The 14,959-nt window shown below is 43.6% G+C and overlaps 1 protein-coding gene across 1 annotated transcript in view; it reads left to right on the top strand.

Moving 5' to 3' along the window:
- STOX2 (storkhead box 2) overlaps nucleotides 1–14,959 on the top strand; it is a 144,273-nt gene that overhangs the window by 853 nt on the left and 128,461 nt on the right. The gene's annotated exons all lie outside the window — the stretch shown is intronic.

Consider the following 14,959-nt stretch of genomic DNA (forward strand, 5'->3'; position numbering starts at 1 on the left):
TTAATTATAGTCAGTTCATTCAAACTATTGTTTCCAGCATTTCTAGGCTTGCTAAAGCAGTATTTCACTTTACGTTTGGATTTACTTGGTAGCTCAAACTTGTGTCACAATGTTGCTGTGAAGGCATCTTCCATAGCAAGAAGTGGCAGTAGGTGATGAGGAACATATGGTTTTTAGCGATGCAAGGCAGATGGCTCTTGGAGCAGTAAATGGTGAGTCCGTCAACGCCACTGTGCACTGAAGAGTCAAGTCACGGTGTGATCTCCCAAGGGAGTCCTGTCTGTGTGCAGTGTGGCCTAGGAAGGAGCACATCTCTTCCTGAGTCTTCTTCAGGAAAAAAAAAAAAAAAAAATCTTTGCATGGACAGCAGAAGTTTTTGCAGCACTTATTTTGACATGAAAAAAAACCCCAAGAAATAAAGCTGTGGCTATTTGGTGTGTATACTGGGGAGTCATGAAGAGCAACAGACCTGAAGTTTTCCTTAGGATGTAAGGTAGCTTGCAGCCTTCACAACTTGAAACACACAGCTTCTCTTGTAGAGAGAAGTCAAATTGTGAGGATTTGTTTTATTGCTGTCAAGGTCTCATTGCTTCCCATGGCTGCTGCAGTGATGACGGTAAGGCAGACTGTCTTTTCCCATATAGCTGCCTTCAAATACCTGAAGGAAACCGACAGGAAGGCTGGTGAGGGACTTTTTACAAGTGTGTCCAGCGACAGGACAGGAGGAAATGGTTTTAAACTGAAGGAGAGTAGGTTTAGACTAGATCTTAGGAAGAAGTTCTTCAGTAGGAGAGTGGTGAGACTCTGGAACCGGTTGCCCAGAGCCCTGTGGCTGCCCCTTCCCTGGAGGTGTTCAAGGCGAGGTTAGATGAGGCCTTGAGCAACCTGGTCTAGTTGAGAGGTGCCCCTGCCTAGGGCAGGGAGGTTGGATTAGATGATCTCTAGGGTCCCTTCCAACCTAAGACACTCTATGATTCTATGTACAACTTCGATCATCTGTGTCTTCTGCAGTGGGCACCTGGAACAGGTCACAGAGCTTGAGACGCTCTGTCTGCACTGCAAGTTTCAAATCCTTAAAATGGGATGTTCCTGTGCATTTCTTTTAAAAAAAATCTGAGTAAAGTTCCTTCAAAGAATGGAGTATGAATATTTGGTGTGTCTCAGTTTCCTTTTTTAATCTTGGTTTTGAATGTTTTTAGCTGTTGCTGCGCTTCTGGAATAGACAATACAGAGTCTGATCACTTTTGTTCATCTGCAGTCTTGCCTCTTGAACAGTTTTCAGGCACTTTGCTGTCACTCACTATTTCCCTATCAAACTTACTCAAATACTACCATTTCTTTGTGCTGAGGGGGAAGCTCACAAGTTGCCCATTTAAAATGAGTTGGTGGACCTTTTTTTCCTCATTATCGAGAGATTCCCTCTGAACCTCTGACAACAAACCAGTGTTGGAGAATAGGTGGTAAATCCTGTTCTGGTGATGCAAAAGTTTTATGCATTCCACTAGTATTTAGAGGAGGGTAAAAAGTTGATAGACATGTAGTGGACTTGTGTTGTGGCTGGTGTTTGGATGGAACTGCTGTTCATGGCCAGCAAACCAGTGGAGAAATCCCACATGAGCTTTCTACCCAAGGCTGTTAAATGCTTATACCTTTACTTTTGGAACAAAGTGTAGTGGCAAGCGTAGAGATGTGGGCAGTAGTTAGTACCAGCTGCTCAGTGTAGCTCACATGGGCTTTTTGGCTCCAGCTGGACCGAGGAGGAAGAGCTGCTGAATGGGTGCCATTGCCTGATGGAGTGTAAGGGCCAGTGCTCAATTTTTGGGGCGTCCCTGGACACTACCCATCAGGTGACATTCCTCAGCCTGCTGGACCGGAGGACGATTGAAGGGTGCGCTCCAACCTTGACGTTACTAGAGCCAGACATGGAATGTAAACAGGTCTTTGTGGCCTGTTTTAAAATACAGAAACACAACTTCTACTAGAAGTTCACGTTAATAAGTAAGCTCAGTGGTGTGTGAATAATATGCATTCCTTGGAGGGTTATCTTAGCTGTGAATTTACAAAAAACTGGAGCCAAAAGTTTTAATTTGACTTTAAAAATAGAAAATGCCTCTTGGTATTTGATTAAAGGCTATGAAAGAAGAGCAGGGACCTGCTGGAGTCTTACCTGTTGTGCAGTGTCCTTACCTCTGGTAAATGAGATGGGAACATTGATTTTATTTTTTAAATTATTTTTTTTCACTGCCTTTTTTCCACACCCAGACTGATAATTCAGGTCTTGTATCTAAGAAGAGTCAACTTGCACTTACTGTAAAGTTAGGTAGTTAAAGAAGAGTCAAAGTAACGGGCCTGGCCTGTGGGCATGAGCATCTGCTTAAATGTGTGTAATTGTATTTTCAACATAATCAGGTGCCTAATGTGTAAATGGTCCTGACTTAGGAGCATACTCACACTTTATCTCCACTTTACAGCGTTAAAGCAGTGAACAGCACACCTACAGACAAAATGAAAATGTTTCCATACTTTTCAGCTTTAAAAAAAAAAGTGGTGGGTATTGTAGACTGAGAGAAAAACCTGCCTGGCTGGGAGGTGAGGAACAGTAATATTTTACTACTGTTAATAAATAACTGATGGGCGTCAAGGGGAAAAAGTGGCATGGTACTTTTCATGAAGGGAAAGCTGCCGTTTTCCGCTGCTCTGGCCCAGCCTGTAGCCCCTGTGCTGGGGTGGGAATAGGGGCTTGCTGTGGCTGAGCATAGCAGTGAGGGAGTGCATGGGGCTGACTCGGGGGGTCTTTCTCTGCACCTCAGGGCCACTTGGGTACCCAAGCAATGCTGTGGGGGCGGTTCTTGCCTTTTCTCTTGGCTGGCTGACTGCTTGCAGAAAGGTGGGGGTGGCTTTCTGCCTCATCTGCCCCTGGAGCTTGGCTGGGATGGGGTAGCTGGAGGACAAGCTGCCTGCCCCAAAGAGATGTGAGGAGAGCATCCTGACCTCCCGCTGTTGCCTGGCAGGGGGCAAGGGACAGAAATGCCTCCTCTTCTCAGCTGCACAACCTCCATGCACAGATATCAGAGAGCCTTGGACAACGCTTCCCTTCACCTCGTTAAGTGCTAACGTGACCTAGAAATTAGAACTGCGGCCTGACTTTCAAACCTCTGCCAGTGTTGCTGACATTTCTTGTTCATTGCGGTCCACAGCCTTGGCTGGTCTGATGAGTAATGGGTTGTGATGGCGATGGAGATAACTGGAGGAAAAAGTAGCTGGTGAGGAGGAGGGAATACTAAACCTCTAATATGCATAGCATGTTTTCTGCTGCTCGGATTGTAAAATGTAAACCAGGAGGAGACTCGTTGCTGAATACTCTTTCCATGTATAAGTCACACTGGCTTGAAAATGAAAAGTTCATGAAAATGTAGCCTGTAGTTAACGGGGCCTGGACAGTCCCAGTATGCTTGGTGCAGGTGTATCTGAGCCAGAAAGTAAATGGATTAAAATCCACGTGAGGTTCCACTGTCCAGAGATTTGAGTCTTGAATTCTAAAATTAGACCCTACTGTGAAATAGGGGAGGAATATGAAGCACATCAGAAAGTAGCTTTAGCACTGACAACTTAGGGCTTGAGGATACAGTGGATGAAGTATTTCATGGGTGACTTTAAAGCTTACTTCTCTGGCAGTTTTCTTAAACTAAATGGTTACACCATAAAAGTTTGCTCAGCGTCCATTTTTGGAGTGATCAGAGTTACTCGGGTATTAGGAAATTGGTGGGTGCATCTAGGTTTTTAAGTTGGCTGAAGGGGAATTTTTGGGAACCATAAGCAGTCTTTGAATAAACAAAACCCCCAGACCAGCACATGCTGATTTAGAGGGTCATGGAAACCTTATGCAAACCTATAGGTCCTGTGATGAAATTTGTTGTCTTTGGTAAGAGTGATTTGGAGCTTTCTTGTAACTTTGCAACTTAAGTCTTTAATGAGCGTTATTATTTTAATAAGATTTCTGTCTTTGACACACCTTCTGTTTGCACCCACCAATATTTGTCATCCTGGAAGCTCATTTTTTTTTTTTTTTCCCCTTTCAGTGCTTCTATGCGAGGCACTGCTGGTGTAGCAGGATGCTCCACTTCGTTTTCGTGTCTTTACTGCCTTTTGTGCTCCCAGCTGAGACTTCCTTCTGTATCTCTTGCACTTGATTTCTGTGTCTTGGACAATGGGCATCTTTGAGAGGTTTTCATACGCTTCGTGGAAGGGCCATGACCTTTTGTAACGATTGCTTGAAAAGAAGTGACCAAACTTTATAATAACCCTTCGGTCATGCCCAGAGTAGTTTCTCCAATTAGAAGCTGATGGTTCAAATGGAATTTTCAAGAAATGTATGTGCAATAATTAAACTAACTAGCAGGAGTTATAATTCAGCAAAGTTGGTGGGGCCAGGCTGTTGTGCATTGTTCCTGCTCGGCCAGGCATGGGGGGGGGAACTTTTTTTTGCCACGCTGGGAGCTGGAGCTAAGTGCTCCCTTTCTTTTCTCTGCCTGCCATGTTCTCTCTTGCCACCGAAAATTAAATTAACACCCAACCAGTTGAGGTTCGGTAATTTTCATGGTGAGTTTTGCAGTCATTAGTGGATGATTATGGTGGAGTGTAGACTGTTGGATGTGAAATGTTATTCATCTATAGCCGGTTGTAAAACGTGGCATGTCTTTTTTCCTCCCAATTATCTCCTTTATATCATGAAAATTTCTTTTCAGTGAAGGAGCATTAGGTTTCATAGTAATAAAACCTCCGAGTAGGTTACCACACACTCATCTACACCTTTTGTATGCCTTGTGGTATTACCATGGGAACTTCAGGGGATTTAAACTACATTTTTTTTCTGCTTTTCTCCCATCCCAAATTAGAGCCAGAGATCCACTAAGCACTTTTTATATCTGTTTATATATAGCTATTGCAGCCTAAAAAAAAAAAAAAAAAAGTAAACTTAAGCTGATGGCCTGGCTGAGGTGCCTATTATGAATTTATTCCCAACTTTGAGCAAAGAACTTCGCTGCTCAGAAGTGTTGGGTTGGGCCTTTAATGTACTTTGTAAAAGCAGCTTTTAGAGGCTGGGGAGAGAGAGGCAAGAGCTAAATGAGTATGGACTGCATATAAAGTGCCTGATTTATCAGTATGTGGGTTTGTACTTGTATTTTTTGAGAGTGAAACCTTTGAGTCAGAAATGCGTTTTGCTCTTTAAAGCAAGCTGTGGATGGTCTGCCGGACTAATGCAGGTTGTCTAAAATGTATTGTGAAAACAAAAAACAAACAGGAAGGAAAGATAGGAGCTATTAAATTTAATTTCTTTTTCTTTTTTTTATCACTCAAAGCAGCTTCTCTTGAAGAAGCAAAGTCAAATACACTGACGCATAGTATTCATTGTGCAACTCAAGTGAAGGATTTTTAAGGTTAATGGCCGTCTAGTACCGTCTCTCCACCTCCTTCCCCCCCACAAAGAGCACCATTGTGTAATAAAGAGTCCTTCCCGGTGGCAAATAAGTCATCCAGCCTTGCAAGCGAAGCGTACGCTCAATATAAAGAAGCAATGCTGTAAGGGAACCGCGGTGGCCGAGAGCAGCCCTCGGCCGAGGGGCTCTGCCGAAGCGGAAGTGGCACCAGGGCCCTCACTCTCTCCCTCCCTTTGTCTGCGTGTGAGGGTCCGGACTTTAATGAAACGCTCCTCATTTCCCTCCTCAAAGGGCTCTTGTCTCTGCTGGGGAGCGGCGCAGCGGGCGTGCACTGAATGAAGCCCTTGTCAGGTGTTCTTGCCAGTACTTAAATGGGCTCCTGGGCTGCCAGCACCACATGCCACCAGGCCGCTTGCTAAATCACCTTTCCATCTGTCCTGATCTTCTTTTGTACATAGTTATTTCTGTTTTTAAAAAGGCAGAGGTGGATGGAGTGCCTGGGGGCCATGGCAAGGGGTGGCCATGGGGCCACCAGCCACAGGCACCCCCATCCCGCCCGGTCCTCTTCTTGAGGATGAAAACTCAGTCACACATTCCCAACTTTGTCCTGTCTTTGTAATTTGCTAGTTAGAGGCATATTGCTTAATATTTTTTATATCAAATTATAATGGCTTTAGTGGACTAAGTTCAGACCTTCTACATGTGTTGCCACAGTTTAAAAATTAGCTTGAAATGAGTTTGTTTTGATTCCTGGAGAAATGTGCATTTAGTGCAGAGATGCTGTAGGAAGGGTCAGCTGTGTATGAAAACACTGCTGTCCCTGGGCTTGAGGGGCAGCTTTTTGATTCAGCTGCTTTGTAAAGGGAATGGTAACGAAGCTGGTGCTCTCACCCAGCTTTCCTGGCGTTGTTGCCTCGGGCATTCATCTGGATAATGAACCCATCCTCCTTTCTGCTGGCCAGGAGAATTACCCCTTGTGCCCCAGTCAGGTCATGCCAAAGCTTTACCACATTCTCATCTGCATTTGAGACGTCCATTCAAACAGAGTATCAGAAAAGAGGCAACCCAGACGGATCGGGTGTCCTCCAAGACTCTTGGCATCCAAAGATGCTTTCTGAGCAACGTCACACCTTCCTTTGGCTTTGGCAAACACATAATGGTCAGGGTCATCTTTTCTTGGTAGTCAAGGAAAGGCTGAAGTGTTTGTAGAAAATAAAAGCTGCAATGAGATGGTAGCTTCCCCTGCAGAAACTGTGGCTGTGAAATGTGAGGGTGGGAGGAACTTCTTAATAATCATTTTCTAGTAGCAGAAATGTAATGGGGTTCTGAAAATTCAGGCCCTCTCCAAACTTTGTTTCTTTATTTAAAATACAAATGCATAAATGTTTTGATTATTTTCTAATGATGTTGACTTCTGGGAATGTTATTGCAGTCTCCAGTTTCCAATATTGAAACTGCTCCCTGGGTGGGCCAGATGTAGAAAGGTTTTTAAGATTATGACATTCTTCTTGGAATAAAATCCCTTCACCTAATATGTAAACATGCTTTCTTCTGTCCGGTGTACTTGATGCCTCAGTTTATGACCTGGTATTTCACCTGAGAGCTGTGAGAAGTATCTGAATGTTAAGAATGTACAAACATGTATATTTTGATGAAACAACGTGCTTTCCTCTTGACATTTGAGCAGGTCTTCACAGCTCCTTCTTTAATTTGGCTCCTGTTCTGAGCCACAATAGCAATAGAGCACACATTCAAAGATCGATAACTACCCAGGGAATCTGAATAGTCATTCTTCTAGTTGCTTTTTTTCCTGTAGCAGAAAAGCAATGGTGTAATATTGCTGTTGGCACTTATTAAGCCTATTTTTGGTTTTCTTACAGAAGAAAGTTACTATAGCATGCACTTAAATATGCGCACTTCTGTAGTGTGTTTTCTGGAGCTGGATAGATTTCTAACCCATGCAATATGAGACTTCATTGTTCTTCCATGGGGGGACAGGATGAGCCACTAAACCAGCAGAAGTCTGAGTAAAATACAGCAGCCTTTTAGCTTAACCTTGAATTCCAGTACTGGATGATTAACAAAGGGATATGTGTAGGGAGGTGTTTCAAAGGTTGCTCTTTTACATAGGCAAACCAATTCACTTAAACTCTAGGAAATTGCTCCAAACTTGGTTCTTTACAAAATCTATACACTGTGAAAAATGTTTCTATCTGAAGAATGTGGTTTGGGTACCTTAATGAAGTTTTAGTTTTAAAGCAGTTTTTCCTAGCTGTTAGCGTTTCAGAAGGTACGTACACTAGCTCATGCTTGCCTTCAGAGGAGAGCAGGGATGCTGAAGGGCCCATTGCTGGCCCCAGTATGGGGAATCCCACTGAATGAATGGAGAGTGTCCCTTGGAATGTCACAAGTCACAGTGGCTTTCCCAGTAACATGGTCTGAAACAATAGTGGCCAGCAGGACTAGGCTGGCCACGGGGGAGGCTGATTCCTCTTTCTGGTGCCAGCAGAAGGGGAAGAAAGTTGTGGTTTCGGAGGGGAAGACCCTGAGGCTGGACAGAGGCTGAGCAGTGGCTCAGTCCCTGAATTGGTAGTGAGACGGTGTGTCGCTGTGTCCATCCTCACCGGTAACCACAGCTCCAGTAACTCCTGCTTATCTGCTGCCTTGTGCAACCTTGTGCTCTCACTGGGTGTTCAGAAGCTCTCAAGAAGGAGTGAGACTGGAGGGACCATGTTTAACACTGGAGCTGTAAAACTTGCAATGTATTATTAGCATTAGAAGAAGCTGCATCCTGCCAGTGTGTTTGAGATTTGGCAGCAGAGTCTTAGTATTATTGTGGGGCTATAAAATGATTATTTCTTTTTTTAGAAATGGGATCTTTTTTTTTTTGTCCTTTAATATATTATATTCAATAATATACCAAGTCTAGTGAAACTTTTAGCTTAAGAAGAAAGACAAATTAATATTCACTCTCTCAGACTGTAGTTGTATTTTCCACTTTGGTCATAATATCCATGGGTATCTTCCTATATGCAAAGAATATGGAAGAAATAGACAGGTTTCTGGATGCATCAGTCTTTCTCCAGGTCATTGTGAGGAGGACTTAGACATGATATGTTTATTAGGCTATTATTTACCTTGTCTTACTGGTATGCTTGGGTCCATGAGCTTATAGAGCCCTGCAACTGTGCCAATAGCAATGCATAGAGTTCATTACCAATGTCCCTTCTCAAAGAGATCAACCCAACATAATGAGATTTATCACTGCCTCTTAATTTATGGTGTTCAAATTCTAGAGAGGTAATGGAAGTCCTGTAAGCTCCATGTGATGCTGCAGTGAACTTCCATACCTTTGGTGGTGGGTTTTTTTTTTATTTTTTTATTTTGGAGATGGGGTTTGGGTTTTTTTGGATTTTGTTGTTGTTTGTTTTTTTTTTTTTCCCCCACTCTTTTCTTTTGGGTGAGTGTTGTAGTCGAAGGATTCTTGTTGTGTTATTTGGCTGCTAATAGTGCTCAGCCTGCCCTTGAGCCTTCCGTCTGCTCCTCAGCCTGTGTGGGAGTGGACTCTGCCCTTGCCTTCCACTCCAGCAGACTGGCTTTAAATGTTTGCACTCCTGGTTGTGCATATTGCAGGGTTAGTGCCCAGACAGGTTCCCTTTTCATTGACAGAAATGAAATAACAATAGCTGGCATTAACAGCAAGCCAAGTGTTTTCTCTGGGTTTCCCTGAAGGGCCTCCTTTGTCTCCACCATCTCTGCTCAGGGAAGCCCATACACCTTGCTTAATCTGAGGGTGCTGTCAAGATGCTCTAGCTTCCGAAGGCAGAAGTTGGTCAGGACCTGTGTGAAGATTTCCATTCAGTCGGCTTGCCTGCTAGCGGGAGCCTCCTGGTGAGGCTTTGCAAATGGCCCCTGTCCAGTGGGGTCATCCAGGCTGATGCAGGCAATCTTGAGAGCCCAGAGAAGAGGGTGAAACATCAACAGCACTGGGGAGGAGGGTAGAGGAAGGAGTTCCTGGTGGACTGTTGCATACTTGGTGCTTATATGGCTGTTTAAGTCAAAGGAGGAGCAAATTGTGGACAGTCAGATGAGCCTGAACAGAGGTTTTCAGGTGCCTGGTGTCATGTTGTGTGTGGCCCTGGTCTGGCTGTGAGAAGTCAGCAACTTGCCTGGGCTGTAGGGATGTCCTAATTAGCTACATGTTCACAAGGCAGTTGAACCAGTTGAAAAAACAGGATTTTAAGGTCTGTTTTAAAGCAAAGACAGTATCTAACGTAGTAGATGTTATTAGCATGAGCAGTTATAAAAAAAAAAAAATAAATAAAAGGGTGGGAATTTTCTCCCTAGTTTAATTTGAGGAAAAGAGAATTTAAAGAGGCACATTCACCCACTGTTTCTGAACTGGGGCTGAAAGAAGCTTTGAGGACACTGAGCTTTCCTGCCATCATTGCTAATTTGTCACAATTACCCTTTTTGTTAAAAAGAAATAACCTCCTTGGTGTTACTGATTGAAAAATCCTGTGCAGTTAAAGAGGAAAATGTTAGTTTTGTGAGAAGCTGTGGAGAAGAACAGTCATGAAAGGGTAAACAGTGCATAAATAGGGAGCAGGAAAATAATAACTTCCAGTCTCTGCAATCTCAGATGCTGTAGAAACAAGTGTATTTTTCAAACAGGCATATTCAGACCAGATGTCAGCCTTGTAGAGAGGCCTCCTTTATGAATATGAACATCTGGAAGGAGTGGGAGACCGAAAGAGAAGGGAGATCAGCCAGGTTTTTAGTGATATGAACAGATAATCTTGGATGTAGTGCTTCATGTGGTAGGGAAGCAAGTCTGAGAGGTGTCAGGTCTGCTCTGTTTTTATTGAAAGCAGAGATTTTAATAGTACTTAATGCATTTTCTTAGGAGGTCTAGCTACATGGTATCGCCTCCATCTTTCAGCAGATTGGGATGTGCCTGCAAGGTGGGGATGGAAGAACATAGGACTCATAGGGCTGTGAAGCTTTGCAGCATTTCTCAAAGAAATTTTATGTGCTTGAGCATTCCATGGTGGAAGCTTTGGGCAGTTTTCGGCTGGAGTTCCTTCATACAGATATGTAAGGGGGTATATAATGCTTTAAGTGCTGTATGAACAGAGGTTTCCTATTACTTTGAGCGGTCTCGATTCAACAAGATGCAGATGCCCACACGTGCACATAGCAAGTTACATCTGACCGGTGGGAGGACTCAGGTTTTTAAATATGGACATGTTGTATGTTCTTGTATTTGCCTGACTGTTGTTAAGAGATTTGCCAGAGAGATCTCTTCCTGGTTAATCCCAGAGTGGGTCATGTGCATCTAAGCTAGGAGCCCTTTGAGAATTAGCCTCGCAAAATCGGGACTAGTGTTCTTTGCATTTTTGTTTTTGGTGTGTACAATACTGTGAAAAATAAACACCAGAAGAGTTCATTCAGAGTCTGTAGGTGCCTTCAGGAAAAGTGTGAAGAAGAAGTCTTAATTAATACTTTGTGAATAAAGATGAAGTCACAAAAAGTAGGCAACTTGGCCTACAATCTTTCTGGTTTCTTTTCTTGGGCAGACATCAGTGGCTATCATCTTGCCATTTTTTGTTTATGGCAGTAGCTTGTAGCCTTTAGTTTATAGATTTCTTATTAATTCAAGTTCTTTGGTTTTGTTTCCAAGGTATTTTCTGATTTTTAGTTTGTCTTTGTTAGAGGTGTACATCTAGAGCGCCTCGGTGAAGCTGATGCCAAATAGCTGTTGGAAGGTCTGTAGGGACTTGCTTCTTGGCTACCTTTCAAGTGCAGTATGGCTGTAAAATGTTTTAGTGTCAAAATCACTACATCTATCATTGTTCTGCTTTTCTCTGTCAATAGCTAGTCTCAGGCAGTGACATATTTGATCTTAAAGAGAGAAAGCAGATTTATCTGTGTGCCAGCGCATGAGTCTTTTTAATTTTTCTGCTCAGATAATTGTTGGGCTTCAGGTTTCAGTGGTTAGTTAAATTAATCCCAGTGCTGTCTTTCCAATCTCTTCAATGTTTGTGTTGAGAGAGAGGCCAAAACATATCCTGTCTGTCAGGAGCCACTAGACACCAATCATCTTGTGAGACTGAAGAAAAGCGAGCTACAGACCTCAAAGCTGATTTTTGTGATGAGTGACAGGGGTAAAAAGGAAATAATTTTGACAGAACTTTTTTCCCCACTAGCTAGGAAAATGTTGAACAACTGGGATATGCTATTTCAATTTTTTCCTTGTTTCCATGCTGGTGAACACTTTTGCTTAGTGGCTTGTGCACCCATTTCCAATTCCTGAGGATTTTCCATTGCTTTGAATCATTTACATTGCCTCCTGTCCCAGTGAGTAATAACCCACTAGTGTAGTGGTTCTCAGCTTTCTTTAGTTTGCAGATTGCTGACTTTCCAGTGGAAATACAGCAAATATAAGCAGCACTTTTCACTTTTGTCTTTCTGTAGACCTTTTGGAAAGGAGTTCACAGATCACTTGGGGTTGAAAACCACTGATTTCACCAAGCCCAGCATTTAACACCTGAGTGTGCAGGTACCTGTGCAGCTGAAGCTTGTGCTCCCCTACCAGCACACTGCAGGTTCATCAGACGTTCTCACAGGTCACAATTTGTCATCTATGGCAGCTACCCTTAACCCCTTATCTTCTCAGCTTCAAGGATGCCTGTGGTGGTAACTTTTGGAGCAGCCTACCTAAATGTGTACCCGGATGGCTGGCACTTTGGGGGCTGCTTGCTGGAAAGCTTGATCCAAATGTTGCTCTTTGTCTTGTGTTTGACAGCACAAGTGCTTTGGGACAGAGAACTTGATGGCTCTGTCAGATTGATGTTGTGCTGGGCTCTGCAGCACTGACGCGGGGCTGAAGTCCGTAAGTCCTCTGGCAGTGCAAACCCGTAGATAATTATACTTGCATTTGAGGTTACTTGTGAATGAGAGGTAATCTGTAAATAGGCAACCAGGCAAAGAATTCTTGCTCAAAACCTGCCTGGATTTGCTTTACCTGTTTTCTCACTGCTTGGGCTGTAGTAATTACTTGTTGTGGCACCCCTCAGCCTGCTTCACGTACGAGTTGCATGCGTAAGTCTTTTGGAAGCTTTCGTAGAGCTATGGTGAGTTTGCAATCACAGATACTTACATATGTATTTGGCTTCAGTCTGGAGCTATAAACATATAGTACTTCATGAATCGCTATCCTTAGTTTATTTGCTCTGGTTGTTTACTGAGAAAATGAGTGCAGGGCCCATTGGGTCAGTTGACATAACAGTAGGCTTCTCATACTGTCCTGGTCTGTGGTCTTGCGCTCCTGGTGTATGTCATGAAAACACCAGCAGCAATTGCATAGTGTTGCAGAAGGGAACTGGAGCCTGTAATGGTTTATATGGTATTTCTTTCACTAAACTGCAAAATAATGATTCTTGTGTAATGTTACATGTAGGTTTTAGTACTGTATACGACTTCTTACAGGCTTGTTCTTTCCTAATTATGGTAAAAAAAGATGATTTGCACCTCAAGGCAACTCTGCATCTTCTACTGAAGCACATTTGTCAGTACTGTCTGGTTCTCTTTTCTATGTGGCATCATGGGATCATCTCTGTACATCTGGGGAAGTGACCAACTCTCATCCTGGAAAAGCGTGGAGTTTTCTTTTCCCTTCCTGAAACTGTAGGTCTGAGCGCTTTTTCAAGATGACCAAGCTTTGTTTCCTTGTTAGGCTACTTGATTTTTCCTGCTTGTGTTGCAGCTGTATCTGAGCTAGTTTTGAGCTAGCCAGTTTAGTTATGATTTGCATTCTTCAACTCGAGCAAAAATTATGGTTTTCAGCAGTGGCTAATTCCCCTTGAAGCTGAGGCAGCCTGTGATGAGCTGCTGCGGTAAGTGACTTAAGTCCCTAGATTAAAGCTAGCTCAGGCTTATCTAGACTATACTGCGCCATTGAGATACTGTAACCCTCCTTTACAAATTGAGCTGTTGCAGTGAATTCCTCAGGGCTTTTTGCTTCCTGCCTTTTGAATTTCCTTTTCTGTGAATTTAGCAAGTGTGGCTTTTACCTTTATCTGTGACTGACCTTTTCTCAATGCTATCTGCTTAAAAGCTTGCGCCAGCATGTGAGCTCTTGTCTTCTCCACACATGGCTTTGTGCCAGGATAACACCAGCCTGATGAAGTGTCGATAACAGTCTGTCCCTTCCCAACCTACCTGCCACCGTGCTGCTTGAGGCATCGTTGTTTTTCTGTGGGCTGCTGTCTGGCTGCTTTTACAGTCTCCACCTTCCTTGGAGACATCTTGTCTACCTTGATGGCTTCAGAAATGTCATTGCCTGCATTTGGTGCTAGCTGGGGCTGAGCCTTCAAAAGTTGGCTCTTGGAATGGATGAGGTGCTATTTTGCTTTGAAGTCAGACCATTTGTTTTGTAAATGGCATATTTTTGACCCTTAAAACCATGAGATGGTTATGGCAAAGCATGGTGCTGAACAGTGTGGGAACAACGGGGTTGAGACACCATCCACTGAGACCTAATAGGGTAGATGTGGAAAGTGCTTGAGTCAATCTTTACCAGTGTTGTCCCTAACTTGCCTTTTTTATCTCTGCTTCCTCTTTGTTGAGGACAGCGCAGGTCTCTCCTTATCGTTTTTAGCAGGAACTGAACTTCCCTCTGTATCTGCACTGCCACAGTGGTTTGAGCTGGTGTGAGTCAGCACCATGAAGGTCTCCTGGCGTTTGCTTTCCCTTTTGCTCTGACACAGGAGCCCACGGTGAGCCAGCTCAAAGGCAAAAACCTAACCTGGAGTGAGGGAGGAGGAAAAGAGAGATTGGCATAAATTGCTGTGGACCTACAGCCTTGTCTTCTCTATATTAGTTGGCAAACAGACATTTGTGGGATCATAAGGTAATTTGGGTGGGAAGGGACCTCCAGAGGTCTCTGGTCCAGCCTCCCACTCACAGCCATGACATTGGGCCAGATTGCTCCCATCATCAAACCTGTAACGCCCCATTAAAGACAGGAGCAGCTAACAGCAGCTCTAGTGGATCTCATGGGTGATTTCCACATTTCCTGCATGTTTTGCTGTGGACAGGTCCTTTTGTAACTCTGACTCCTGCATAACAGGTTCCCCTGGTCCTCCTGCCTCCAGTTGCTCTGCATTATGGGAGACCCGGGAGCACACAGTGCCATCTGGCTGGCTCTTCCACCCACGCTGTTTGGACACTGGCTTTTTTGAGGCAAATGGAATACCTTCTTAGATGCGCAGCTGTAAGCAAGATTGGGCAGCTGGTGCATTCAGTTGCAATGTGCTTGTTCTTTAAAAAAACCCAACCAAACAAAAAAAAGCACAACCCTCCCCCAAATGTTGGTTTGTTGCAGATGTATTTGTCTGGTTTGATCCATCCTTAAGGTGATTGACAGAGCTGCAGTTTGCCAGCAGTTTTTTATAGGAGGATCTCTTCTTATGGCGCTCCTTGTTCTTGGGAAAGAATTTTTTTTTTTTTTGCCAGCC

Source organism: Leptosomus discolor, chromosome 4 (genome assembly GCF_034619465.1).
Source record: "Leptosomus discolor isolate bLepDis1 chromosome 4, bLepDis1.hap2, whole genome shotgun sequence".
NCBI classification, from domain to species: domain Eukaryota; kingdom Metazoa; phylum Chordata; class Aves; order Leptosomiformes; family Leptosomidae; genus Leptosomus; species Leptosomus discolor.